General features: G+C 33.2%; 1 protein-coding gene across 4 annotated transcripts in view; it reads right to left on the bottom strand.

Annotated features, from left to right (window-relative positions):
- Positions 1-12,464, bottom strand: part of LOC145248003 (pre-mRNA-splicing factor syf2-like) — a 276,024-nt gene that overhangs the window by 220,445 nt on the left and 43,115 nt on the right. The window contains exon 1 of one of the 4 annotated variants that reach the window (XM_080109692.1): positions 291-644. The exons of 2 other annotated variants lie outside the window; for them this stretch is intronic. The gene's annotated coding sequence lies outside the window, so the exon portion shown is untranslated. Of the gene's footprint in view, positions 1-290; positions 645-12,464 lie in introns of those variants that run through there. One more of the 4 variants, XM_080109689.1, reaches the window with a different exon arrangement.

Below are 12,464 nucleotides of genomic sequence, written 5' to 3'. Positions count from 1 at the left end.
AAACAAAAGAGGGGGAGGGGGTAAAAAATGAAATATAAAGGTCCTGATTTGAAACGAAGAAGAAATTTTATTTACAATAAGTTGCAAATTTTTCCCTTTGCGGGCATTAAACTTAAGAAACGCCAAGGTAACATATTATGAAAAAAATAACATGTAATGAAAAAAAACAACAACACTGGTTCTTATAAAGAAGTTGTGTATATCCATTAATGAATACAACAAGAATGTACAAAATAGTAGTATCTCCTAATCACACTCGCATATGAAATTAATTTTAGGAGCGTACTCACAATTGAAAGCCAATCAGGCACGTGCCTTTTTTCTTTTTTTTTGTTTAAAGTCCTTTTAGAACTTCCTTCCCCTCCATATTCACGTGCAAACATGTATTACAGGAGCAAGACCTCGTCGCTTGTCCGGATAGGAAATTCCAAAATTCCTTGTCACATAAAAAGGTATTTTCTTTAAATTCCACTCCTTGTAAAATATGCGCAAAACCGCAGCCACGTAGTTAATTTTCAGAAGTCTGTCTCGTCAAAGCCGGGTATTAATTTCTTGCTGGGTTTACTTTGAAGGAGGTTCTTCAAAATTCCATTTTCAGCGCCGGGCAATGAACACGTTCACTCTCCACATCAGCAGAATTTCAAAAGAGGACGAAATACGTGCTGGGCTCGTGACGGCACCACAAAGCTAGCATTTCCCTTTTCTCCAAATTAAAGGGAGTTTCGTACAAACTGAAAGTATGCAAAACTAAAAATCATACAAAATACAAAAAATCATATAAGAACCAGATAAACAATAATAAATGTAAACAGGAGGGATGCAAAAAAAATTCCAACACTATACACATAGATTCATAAAAGTTGTTAAAAAAGAAACATAACAAATAAATGTTATCAAAGGCAAGATAAGTTACTCTTCTACTTATATGGATAAGTTTTAGTCCTGTTGAAACTGAAAATCATTCTGACAACTTATCAGAATATCTTAAATTTTAATGGTAGAAGGTAATTTATTAATACTGTAACTAATTTGTGCTAATCATTTGGGAAAAAAAACAAATGATAAAAATAAATCGTTCATGAATTACATTGCTTTTTAACATTTGAATTCTTTAATATAAATAATAATGTGACAAATAATTTAAATAACATTAATTAAGGGTAGGTATGTTGAAATGGTTTACTGACCAATATTACCAACTAATTTTGTCTCTTTTTTCAGTCATGATACAGCGAATTAATCGACTTATTATTTTGTCTGATTTTTGCAATTTCTTAAAACTTTATTTTTCAAATTTTAATTTGTTTTCTGAGGGTTTGTGGATGTGATCCTTCTGCATTATAATTGGATACAAAAATGCATTTTAAGTAAAAAGATCACTATTGTCGAAATTAATAAAAATAAATTCAACAATCTGAAAAATAATCGAATAGAACATTACAATTACAAGAAAAAAAAATCTGTCAAAAAATGCAGTTTCATGTTTCTTTTATTGCAGTCAATACCGACTGATTTTTTTTTTGTTTCTTTGTTTTAGTAAAAAAAAAAAAATCTGTCAAAAAATGCAGTTTCATGTTTCTTTTATTGCAGTCAATACCGACTGATTTTTTTTTTGTTTCTTTGTTTTAGTCAAAAAAAAAAAATCTGTCAAAAAATGCAGTTTCATGTTTCTTTTATTGCAGTCAATACCGACTGATTTTTTTTTTTGTTTCTTTGTTTTAGTCAAAAAAAAAAAAATCTGTCAAAAAATGCAGTTTCATGTTTCTTTTATTGCAGTCAATACCGACTGATTTTTTTTTTGTTTCTTTGTTTTAGTCAAAAAAAAAAAAATCTGTCAAAAAATGCAGTTTCATGTTTCAATACCGACTGATTTTTTTTTTTTGTTTCTTTGTTTTAGTCAAAAAAAAACAATCTGTCAAAAAATGCAGTTTCATGTTTCTTTTATTGCAGTCAATACCGACTGATTTTTTTTTTGTTTCTTTGTTTTAGTAAAAAAAAAAAATCTGTCAAAAAATGCAGTTTCATGTTTCTTTTATTGCAGTCAATACCGACTGATTTTTTTTTGTTTCTTTGTTTTAGTCAAAAAAAAAAAAATCTGTCAAAAAATGCAGTTTCATGTTTCTTTTATTGCAGTCAATACCGACTGATTTTTTTTTTTTTGTTTCTTTGTTTTAGTCAAAAAAAAAATCTGTCAAAAAATGCAGTTTCATGTTTGTTTTATTGCAGTCAATACCGACTGATTTTTTTTTTTTTGTTTCTTTGTTTTAGTCAAAAAAAAAAATCTGTCAAAAAATGCAGTTTCATGTTTCAATACCGACTGATTTTTTTTTTGTTTCTTTGTTTTAGTCAAAAAAAAAAATCTGTCAAAAAATGCAGTTTCATGTTTCTTTTATTGCAGTCAATACCGACTGATTTTTTTTTTTGTTTCTTTGTTTTAGTAAAAAAAAAAATCTGTCAAAAAATGCAGTTTCATGTTTCTTTTATTGCAGTCAATACCGACTGATTTTTTTTTTTTTTGTTTCTTTGTTATAGTCAAAAAAAAAATCTGTCAAAAAATGCAGTTTCATGTTTCTTTTATTGCAGTCAATACCGACTGATTTTTTTTGTTTTGTTTCTTTGTTTTAGTCAAAAAAAAATCTGTCAAAAAATGCAGTTTCATGTTTCTTTTATTGCAGTCAATACCGACTGATTTTTTTTTTTTTGTTTCTTTGTTTTAGTCAAAAAAAAAAAATCTGTCAAAAAATGCAGTTTCATGTTTCTTTTATTGCAGTCAATACCGACTGATTTTTTTTTTTTTGTTTCTTTGTTATAGTCAAAAAAAAAATCTGTCAAAAAATGCAGTTTCATGTTTCTTTTATTGCAGTCAATACCGACTGATTTTTTTTTTGTTTCTTTGTTTTAGTCAAAAAAAAAATCTGTCAAAAAATGCAGTTTCATGTTTCTTTTATTGCAGTCAATACCGACTGATTTTTTTTTTGTTTCTTTGTTTTAGTCAAAAAAAAAAATCTGTCAAAAAATGCAGTTTCATGTTTCTTTTATTGCAGTCAATACCGACTGATTTTTTTTTTGTTTCTTTGTTTTAGTCAAAAAAAAAAAAATCTGTCAAAAAATGCAGTTTCATGTTTGTTTTATTGCAGTCAATACCGACTGATTTTTTTTTTGTTTCTTTGTTTTAGTCAAAAAAAAACAATCTGTCAAAAAATGCAGTTTCATGTTTCTTTTATTGCAGTCAATACCGACTGATTTTTTTTTTTGTTTCTTTGTTATAGTCAAAAAAAAAAAATCTGTCAAAAAATGCAGTTTCATGTTTCTTTTATTGCAGTCAATACCGACTGATTTTTTTTTTTTTGTTTCTTTGTTTTAGTCAAAAAAAAAAATCTGTCAAAAAATGCAGTTTCATGTTTCTTTTATTGCAGTCAATACCGACTGATTTTTTTTTTTTTGTTTCTTTGTTTTAGTCAAAAAAAAAATCTGTCAAAAAATGCAGTTTCATGTTTCTTTTATTGCAGTCAATACCGACTGATTTTTTTTTTGTTTCTTTGTTATAGTCAAAAAAAAAAAATCTGTCAAAAAATGCAGTTTCATGTTTCTTTTATTGCAGTCAATACCGACTGATTTTTTTTTTGTTTCTTTGTTATAGTCAAAAAAGAAAAATCTGTCAAAAAATGCAGTTTCATGTTTCTTTTATTGCAGTCAATACCGACTGATTTTTTTTTTTGTTTCTTTGTTTTAGTCAAAAAAAAAAAATCTGTCAAAAAATGCAGTTCCATGTTTCTTTTATTGCAGTCAATACCGACTGATTTTTTTTTTGTTTCTTTGTTTTAGTCAAAAAAAAAAATTCCAAAAATGACAAAAAAAAAAAAAAAAAAAATGCTCGAATAGAAGATCTAAAACTTTTAGATCTTTCTTTAAGCATTTTTTTTTTTTTTTTTTTTTTTTTTTGTCATTTTTGGAATTTTTACTAATTTCGACGTGCAATTAGGTAATAATGTTTTTACTTAAAATGTATTTTTGAGTTTTATTCGTTGATTTGTTGTTATTTTTATTATGCAAATATTTATTTGAATTGTATGTTGCGACAATTTCTTTGGTGATATTATGATCTTAAATTTTTAATTTAATTTTTTATAAAAATTGTGATTTCATAATTTGTTTCTTACACAAGCAAAACCTCCCACTAACCAAATAGCAACATATTAATATTTGTGAAAAAGTAATATTTATTTGCAAAATGATAAATAAAACAGACAAATTCATACCTGCACATATTTCCATAATTAATATTTTATCCTGTTACTGCTGTGAAAAATGTCATTGATAAAATCTGACAATCATTTTGGGAGCTAATTAAAAATTGATTTTTTTTTTTAATCTAAACTCTGTAAATTAGAATTTACAATTTATTATTCAACAAGGAATATAATTTGAAACTTATAATTTATTTTTTTATTTTTTTTTTTTGTGTGTGTGTGTGTGTGTGTGTGTGTGTGTGTGTGTGTGTGTGTGTGTGTGTGTGTGCGTGCGCCAAGAACTTTGCAGCTAATTCTACCCTTTGCGACAATGGCAGCCAACCCCCAATATTTCCTCCTGTATCAGAAAACACGCTATGTGATATAAAAATATCAGTATGTGATGTTACCAAGCTAATCAAAAACCTTGATTCCAGTAAAGCAGCCGGCCCTGATGGTATTCCAATTATAGTACTAAAAAAACTTCAACTAGAACAAGCATCCATACATACAAAACTGTTTAAACGTTGTCTTAAGGAGAATTGCTTCCCATCATCCTGGAAATCTCATCAGTTTGCGCTGTATTTAAGAATTAAGGTGATTGGTTATCTCCCTCTCAGTACAAACTAAGAGATGGTTGATTACTTCTATTTAACACAGATTCTAGCAACTTACTCATGATGCACAGGAGGCTTTCCTGTGCATCATGAGTAAGTTGCTGGAATCTGTGTTAAATACAGAAGTAATCAACCATCTCTGCAAAAATAACCTTCTTAGTGACACATAATATAGTTTCCGTTCTGCTTGATCTACAGCAGATGTGCTTACAGTTATAGCTCATAGGATTAGCGAATCTCTTGACAGAGTCAACCTTTCTAGGGCAATTGCTCCTGACATATCAAAAGCCTTTGATAGGGTATGGCATAAAGATTTACTTCACAAGATCTCCAGCTATGGTATAGCTAGAAATGTCTTCTCAATTATTAAATCATTTCTCTCTGATAGGTTCATAAGGGTAGTAGTTGATGGGCAGAAATCAGAAGCTCACAGTATTAATGCTGGAGTCCCTCAGGGTTCCATCCTGGGCCCAACTCTCTTCCTGATTTATATTAATAGTCTTCCAAATCACATTCTTACATCATTCGTAGACATTTATACTGATGACACTACCATCTATGGTAGCACATCTAAGACAGTAAACGACCAAGTTCTCTCTGATTCTCTCTCCTCTGATCTTGAGCATGTAGTACAATGGGGAAAGGAGTGGCTGGTTACTTTTAATGTGTCTAAATCCAAGCTTATATCTTTACATCATCAACGCTTTGATCCACATCTGGCATCAGTTGAAATGAATGGGTGTCGTCTTGCGGAGGCCTCATGTTTTGACAAGCTTCTGGACTTGACCTTTACTCCTGATCTGAAATGGAGCATGTACATTAAATCTGCTGCCAAGGCTGCTGGAAAAATGGTGGGATCCTTCTTATCGATCTAGTAGATATCTCACTGCTGATGCAATTCTCTATCTATATAAGAGCCAACTTCGTCCAAGGATCGAGTACTGTTGCCACATCTGGGCAGGAGCTGCTAGAAAGGACTTATCCTGCCTTGATAGAGTTCAAAATAGACTTCGTAGCCTCATAAGAGATGTCCTTTTTTCTTCCCTGCAACCTCTTTCTCACAGAAGAGATGTAGCAAGTTTGTCTTTGCTTTATCGTTATTTTCATGGCAAGCGCTCGACTGAACTTCAATCTATGGTCCCCCCTCATCAAATTTTCACAAGAAACACTCATCTAGCTGAAAACACTATCAATAATTCCCCCCACTCTTTATCTGTGTCTAAACCTAAACATAGATTCCATGAACAAATCTTCTTTCTTAGAACTGCACGCCTGTGGGATTGTCTTCCGTTTTCCTGCTTTCCAGCTGACTACAATATGGTTGTCTTCAAGTCCAATGTAAACAAGTTCTTGATAAGCCGTTCATCTTAAGTTAACAAATTTACTGAATTTCCATTACTGACAATTACTATATTGTCCAATTGACTACTGTACACTCTTTAACCCTTATCCTCGAGTGGCCCTTGGGCCTTGATAAATGGTGATGCCTATGAAAAAAACAAAATGTATGGTACTTATGCAGAATACTGATTGCACTGAAATAATAACGTTGTTATTTATTATGTAGAAACCTATTCTTAACGTGGGAGGATGGGCTTTTTTGTTAATTATTCTGAACTTTTACCTAACAATTTAATAAACAAGAGCTACCGTAAAAATTGAATTTAACTTGAAATTCATGTCTAAAAAAGCATGCTCCGTACTCTGCATAACGACTAAATTTATATATAAGGTACAAAGTTAAAATCTAGTGTTTTCTTTTTTGGGAGATTTTTTTTTTTTTTTGTTAATCTAGCGGGTTTTCAAAATCTCGGTTACGAAAAGTAAAAAATCTAGAGATTTTCTGGAGATTTTATGTCCCCAATCTAGCGGGTTTTGAAAATCTCAGTTGGCAACACTGTACCTAACTTTCTAAGTTGAATTTAGGAAAACTCGTCCCGGGAAAACTCGTCTCCGGAAAACTGGTCTCCTTTCGCTAGGTAGGAAAACTGGTCCCTTATTGAATAAATGTCGATTGAAAACACATTTTATGATCGTTCTTGAAGGAGATATTGTTTTTTTAAAATAGACTATAATCCCCATAATATTAAAAAAAAAAAAATTTTTACTTGTTTAATGTTTTTTTTTTTTTTTTTAATAAAATCGATTTTCTAAGTGTCCGTTTTCTACCTAACTGGTTAAGTTCTTAGTGGTTGGGTTTGTATTACTGTACACATAGATTCGAAAAAGTTGTCAAAAAACAAATACATAACAAATAAATGTTATCAAAGGCAAGATAAATTACTTTTCTACCAAACTGGATATAATTTTAGTGTTTTTATTCAATTTAACATGTTTATTCAGCTCGAAAAGCATACAGTGTTTACCGATGTATTGGAACATTCAAGATGGCGTCTTATTCTCTCTTTAACACGGTAAGTTCTGAAAAAGGTGTAATAAATAATAAACTGGACAAAATACTGTTAGAAATTTGCTCAATATATGTTACCGTGACATAACTTGACATATATTCGGTGGTTTTTTAATAGTATTTTGTCTAGTTTATTATTTATAACACCTTTTCCCGAACTTACCGTGTTAAAGAGAGTGTCGGCCGCCATTTTGAATGTTCCAATACATCGGTAAACACTGTATGCGTTTTGAGCTGAATAAACATGTTAAATTGAATAAAAACACGAAAATTATATCCAGTTTGGTAGAAAAGTAATTTATCTTGCCTTTGATAACATTTATTTGTTATATATTTGTTTTTTGACAACTTTTTCGAATCTATGTGTACAGTAATACAAACCCAGAACGGGAAATAATGTCCGGTATATCACATCTTAGGGGTCTTGATAATCGCTAAAAAATAGAAAATTAAAGAAATTACTGAGGGAGATTTGGTTTTAAAAAGAAAATAATAAATTTTAATATTTTTTAAAATATAATTGAGAGAGAGAGAGAGAGAGAGAGAGAGAGAGAGAGAGGGGGGGGTAAAAACTATATCTCCCTCCGAAAAACAACCAACAAAAAATGAAATTAAAAAGATTCTTGATAAACGATAGCGGGGTTTTCAAGAAAATTGATTAATAAATTTATTTAGTGATTACTTTTTCTCTTAATGATTGATTTTAGAATTTTGAAGTAAAAATTAAAAAAAATTAAAAATGAGTTCTCGCGCCAAAAAAATATTTCGCTTTTAATTTATTAGTTAATTTTTGTAAAATTTGACAGGACGACAATAAATTTTGATAATTGGTAAAATTATAATTTTAAATAACGCATGAATGCATTTGGTATGAGAGAAAACAAAAACATAACAAAAAAACTATCAGAATTAAAAAACCAAAACAAAAAAGTAACGAAGAATCGAATCGCTCCCTGTTTTTTAATTTTTTTAGTTTTGTTTTTTGGATCAAGTAAAGAATAGATACCCCGTAGCAGACGACGACGCCTGGCGGTGCCAGGCGCACAATTCAACTAACACCGGTGATTCGACCTTGACATTGGCACAAGCACACGGCGTCGGTTGTTTGTAAACACGTCAAATAGCAAACATGCTCGAATATTCGCGAGCAATTTTTTAAAAAATATATTTACAAACTTTTGAAGATTGTGGGGGTCGCCTGGCCTTTTTTGGTAACTGACTTCCTCCACAAATAATAAAAATAAAAATAAGAAATCTTATGTGCAACACAAACGGAGGTTTATTTCTGGAATAGAAATAACAAACAATAACAAGTTAAAACATAGTTCTCAATATTTCAGAGTTCCTTTTTTTTGAGTTCATATGAAAGATGGAGAGTCTCTTTTTTGTGTTCTTTGAATGTTCAAAATTTGTAACATTGACAATATTAATGTTCGTCTGTTAAAAGAGAGTATTAATGCGCGGAGCAGTGGAAATGAAATAATTGATGTTTGCACGCGTGGTAAGTCCTAATGAGAAAGCGTTGAATGAGTCGGAAGAGTTTAAAGAGACGAAAGAATGCTCGAAAGGCTAAGAGACTAAAGAGATAGATTTTGTGTTTGTGCCTGTTTATATTCGATTTGATCGGCTCCAAACGAGCTCTAGAAAATCAGTTTTAAAATGTGTCCTAGGAGGAATTCCATTGGATGGAAGACATCACGTGGGGTGCTTTCAACTAGGTCCGCACCTTTGGTATATAAAGGTCACGCCGGAATTTGCATGGGTGTCATTTTTCATTTTTTTAACGCGCCGAAAACAATCAATTGCACTGCGCGCCTTAATTGTATTTAACGATTTTAAATTTGAATATTAAACTGTGCCAACTGGCACAAATACTCCCCCCCCCAGATTGGAAAAAAAATTTTTTTTCAATATGTAATGTATTCCTTGAAATGTTTCGGCCAGTGGACTTTCCTACCCGTTTTTGTCGTGGGTTTGGTGTCCTCGTCATTTTCTGCTGGTCTCCCATGTTCTAAGGGAATTTGTCCTGGTGGGGAAATTGTCTGAGGGTATTCCTCAATGTATGCTGGTTTAATTCGGTTGATCGCGATGTTGTCTTTCCTGTCTTTCCGTTTTTGTGCAATTAATTCCATAGTTAACGAACTGGAATTTAGTGAAGTTATTGCAGCTCGTGATAATGCGTCCGCCACGATGTTTTCTTGCCCCTTGACGTATCTGATGTCTGTGGAATATTGGGCAATATAATCAAGGTGTCTGATTTCTCTTGGACCATATTTATCTACATGCGTATGCAGTGCATATGTTAACGGTTTATGGTCAGTGTAAATACAGAAGTTTCTTCCTTCTAACAGATGTCTAAAATGTTTAATTGACAAATAAATTGCTAATAGCTCCCTTGAAAAGGTACTGTACTTTGTCTGTGTCCTGCTCAGTTTGGCTGAGAAAAACGATATAGGGGTCATTGTATCCCCTGTCAGTTGATGTATAACTGCTCCTACAGCTATGTCTGACGCGTCTGTTGTAAGTGTAAGCTTCGATTCTTCGCTGTCCTTAATATAATTCAATTTTGTGAAATTGACTAAGGCAGTTTTAGCTTGATGGAAAGCTTTTAAAGCTGATCCGTCCAGTTTTAATTGTTGTTTTTTCGTTTTGTTCTTCAATAATGACGTTAACGGTGCAAGGATTGTGGAACAGTTGGGTAAAAATCGTCTGTAGTAATTAATTATACCTATGAAGCGACGAACTTGTCTAACAGACGTAGGTTGTGGAAAATCCGTAATGGCGCTTACTTTTTCGGGTAATGGTGATATACCATCCTTATCAATTGAATGTCCAAGGAAGTTTACTTCTTGCTGACTAAAAGTACATTTGTCCAAGTTTATTTTTAAACCGTAATGGGACAGTTTTTGAAAAACTTGTTCCAAGTGTTGTTTATGTTCGTCGAGGTTTCTACTAGCAATTAGGACATCGTCCACGTAAACGAATACGAATGGAAGGTCCCTAAAAACCTCGTCTATTAACCTTTGGAAGGTTTGACAAGCGTTCCTAAGTCCGAATGGCATTCTGACGAATTCGTAAAGTCCAAATGGTGTGGTCAGTGCTGTTTTGTGGATATCTTCATCCGCCACCGGTATTTGGTAATACGCTTTTACTAAATCCAGTTTGGAAAATACTGTGGCATTTTGCAGTCCGATTGCAAAATCGTGAATGTGTGGGATAGGGTATCTATCCGGTACTGTTTGTGCATTTAATCTCCTGAAATCGCCGCATGGACGCCATGTTGTCGCGTCTGCTTTCTGTACCATGTGTAGAGGAGATGACCACGCACTTTTGGAAGGTCGGATAATTCCTTGTTGCAACATGCGTTGAAATTCGTCTTTTGCGATCTTGTACTTATCCGGCTTCAGACGTCTGGGGGTGGCGTAGACTGGTTGTCTATTCGTTTTAATATAATGCTTTGCATTATGTTTAATATTATCCGTGACTTTGAATGGCTGAGTAAGTTGTGGGTATTTTTTAAACAGCCGACGAATGTACGTCTCTTCAGGTAAGGCAGAACTAATCCCAGTAGACTGGTATCTTGTGGTGATACCTTTAATTACGATTTTTGTTTGGTTATCAGTCAGTGTGCGACTAGTCATGTCTACCGATAGATTAAACCGTGCTAGGAAATCTGCTCCTAATATTGGTGTCGTCACGTTGGCTATGGTAAAAATCCACGGAAATGTGCGGCGCAGGCCGAGATTGACGTCTGAATATTTTTCACCGTATGTCGGTATTTGTGTGCCATTAGCTGCTTGGAGGTGGTAAGGCTGTGGAATAGCTTTTTGTTTACGTAGAGGTGGTATCACGCTGATTTCAGCTCCAGTGTCTATTAAGAAATTATATCCATGATTATTATCACGAATAAAAAATAGACGACCTTTAGTGGAAAATCCAGCGACAGTCGTCGTCTCTACTGGCCGGAATATTCGTTTCCCTGATTCTTGTTTTTAAAAGAACAAGGATAAGTGCAACGCCGAGCTTGTGTGCCGAATTTTTTGTGGCAAAAACAGATTTCGTTCGCTCGTTCCCGTGTGTTGCTTCGACCTCTACTAAGACTTCGTTTTCGGTAGTCCGATCGTTTATTAACTGAGTAATGATGGTTTATTTGTATTAATTCCTGCACTTGTCGAGTGAGATTTTTGACCATCATTTTTAGTCACGATATATCGTCGTCGCACGTCTGTTTCTGCTGTGCTTGTGCTGAGTTTACTTTGCGGTGCCTCAGATTTTCATGGATTCGATCTGCCATATCGGCGAGTTTTTCAATATTTGTCTCTTCCGTTGTGGGTGCTAGGATTTGTATTGTTGTGTCTGGAAGTTTATCCAGCCACAGACTTCTCATTATATTTTCGGACATTTTGTTGTCCCTTAGCAATGTACGCATGTATCGCAAAAGTTGTGACGGAGTGCGATCTCCCAATTCTACTTGGGTGAAAAGATTGCGTAACCTTGTTTCGTTTGAAAAGCCCGTCCGTCGTAAGATGGCCTTCTTAAGTTCGTCATATGGGTTGTCTTCAGGCACATTCTCCAATAAATCCGCCACCTCTTCGACGACATCTGCCGGGAGTTTTTCCACCAAGTAACAGTATTTGGTTCGTTGAGACGTTATCCACTTTGCGTCGAAAAGGGCCTGGATTTGGATAAACCAGGTCTTTATGTTGGTAGGATTAAATGCTGGTATATTTACCGTTAACGTTGCCAGAGGTTTTTCAACACAGGAAGGTTCCATGTTTGTTTTCTTCGCTCGAAAGTGATTTCAAAGCCTTTAAAATGTCAACTGACTTTTTCCGAGGACGCGGAGCTTGAAACTGTGGTCGAAAAAAAATTGTCATTTTGCCGCTGAGTCATGGTTGTTTAATAGTTTATAAGATTCCGTTGTGCATATGATTTCTGCGTCGGGTCACCAACTTGTGGGGGTCGCCTGGCCTTTTTTGGTAACTGACTTCCTCCACAAATAATAAAAATAAAAATAAGAAATCTTATGTGCAACACAAACGGAGGTTTATTTCTGGAATAGAAATAACAAACAATAACAAGTTAAAACATAGTTCTCAATATTTCAGAGTTCCTTTTTTTGAGTTCATATGAAAGATGGAGAGTCTCTTTTTTGTGTTCTTTGAATGTTCAAAATTTGTAACATTGACAATATTAATGTTCGTCTGT

The sequence above is a fragment of the Euprymna scolopes genome, chromosome 26 (genome assembly GCF_053919585.1).
Source record: "Euprymna scolopes isolate OS-2025 chromosome 26, ASM5391958v1, whole genome shotgun sequence".
Classification (NCBI taxonomy): Eukaryota; Metazoa; Mollusca; class Cephalopoda; order Sepiida; family Sepiolidae; genus Euprymna; species Euprymna scolopes.
The sequence above is the reverse complement of the archived record's forward strand: the minus strand, read 5'-3'. Positions and strand labels throughout refer to the sequence as shown.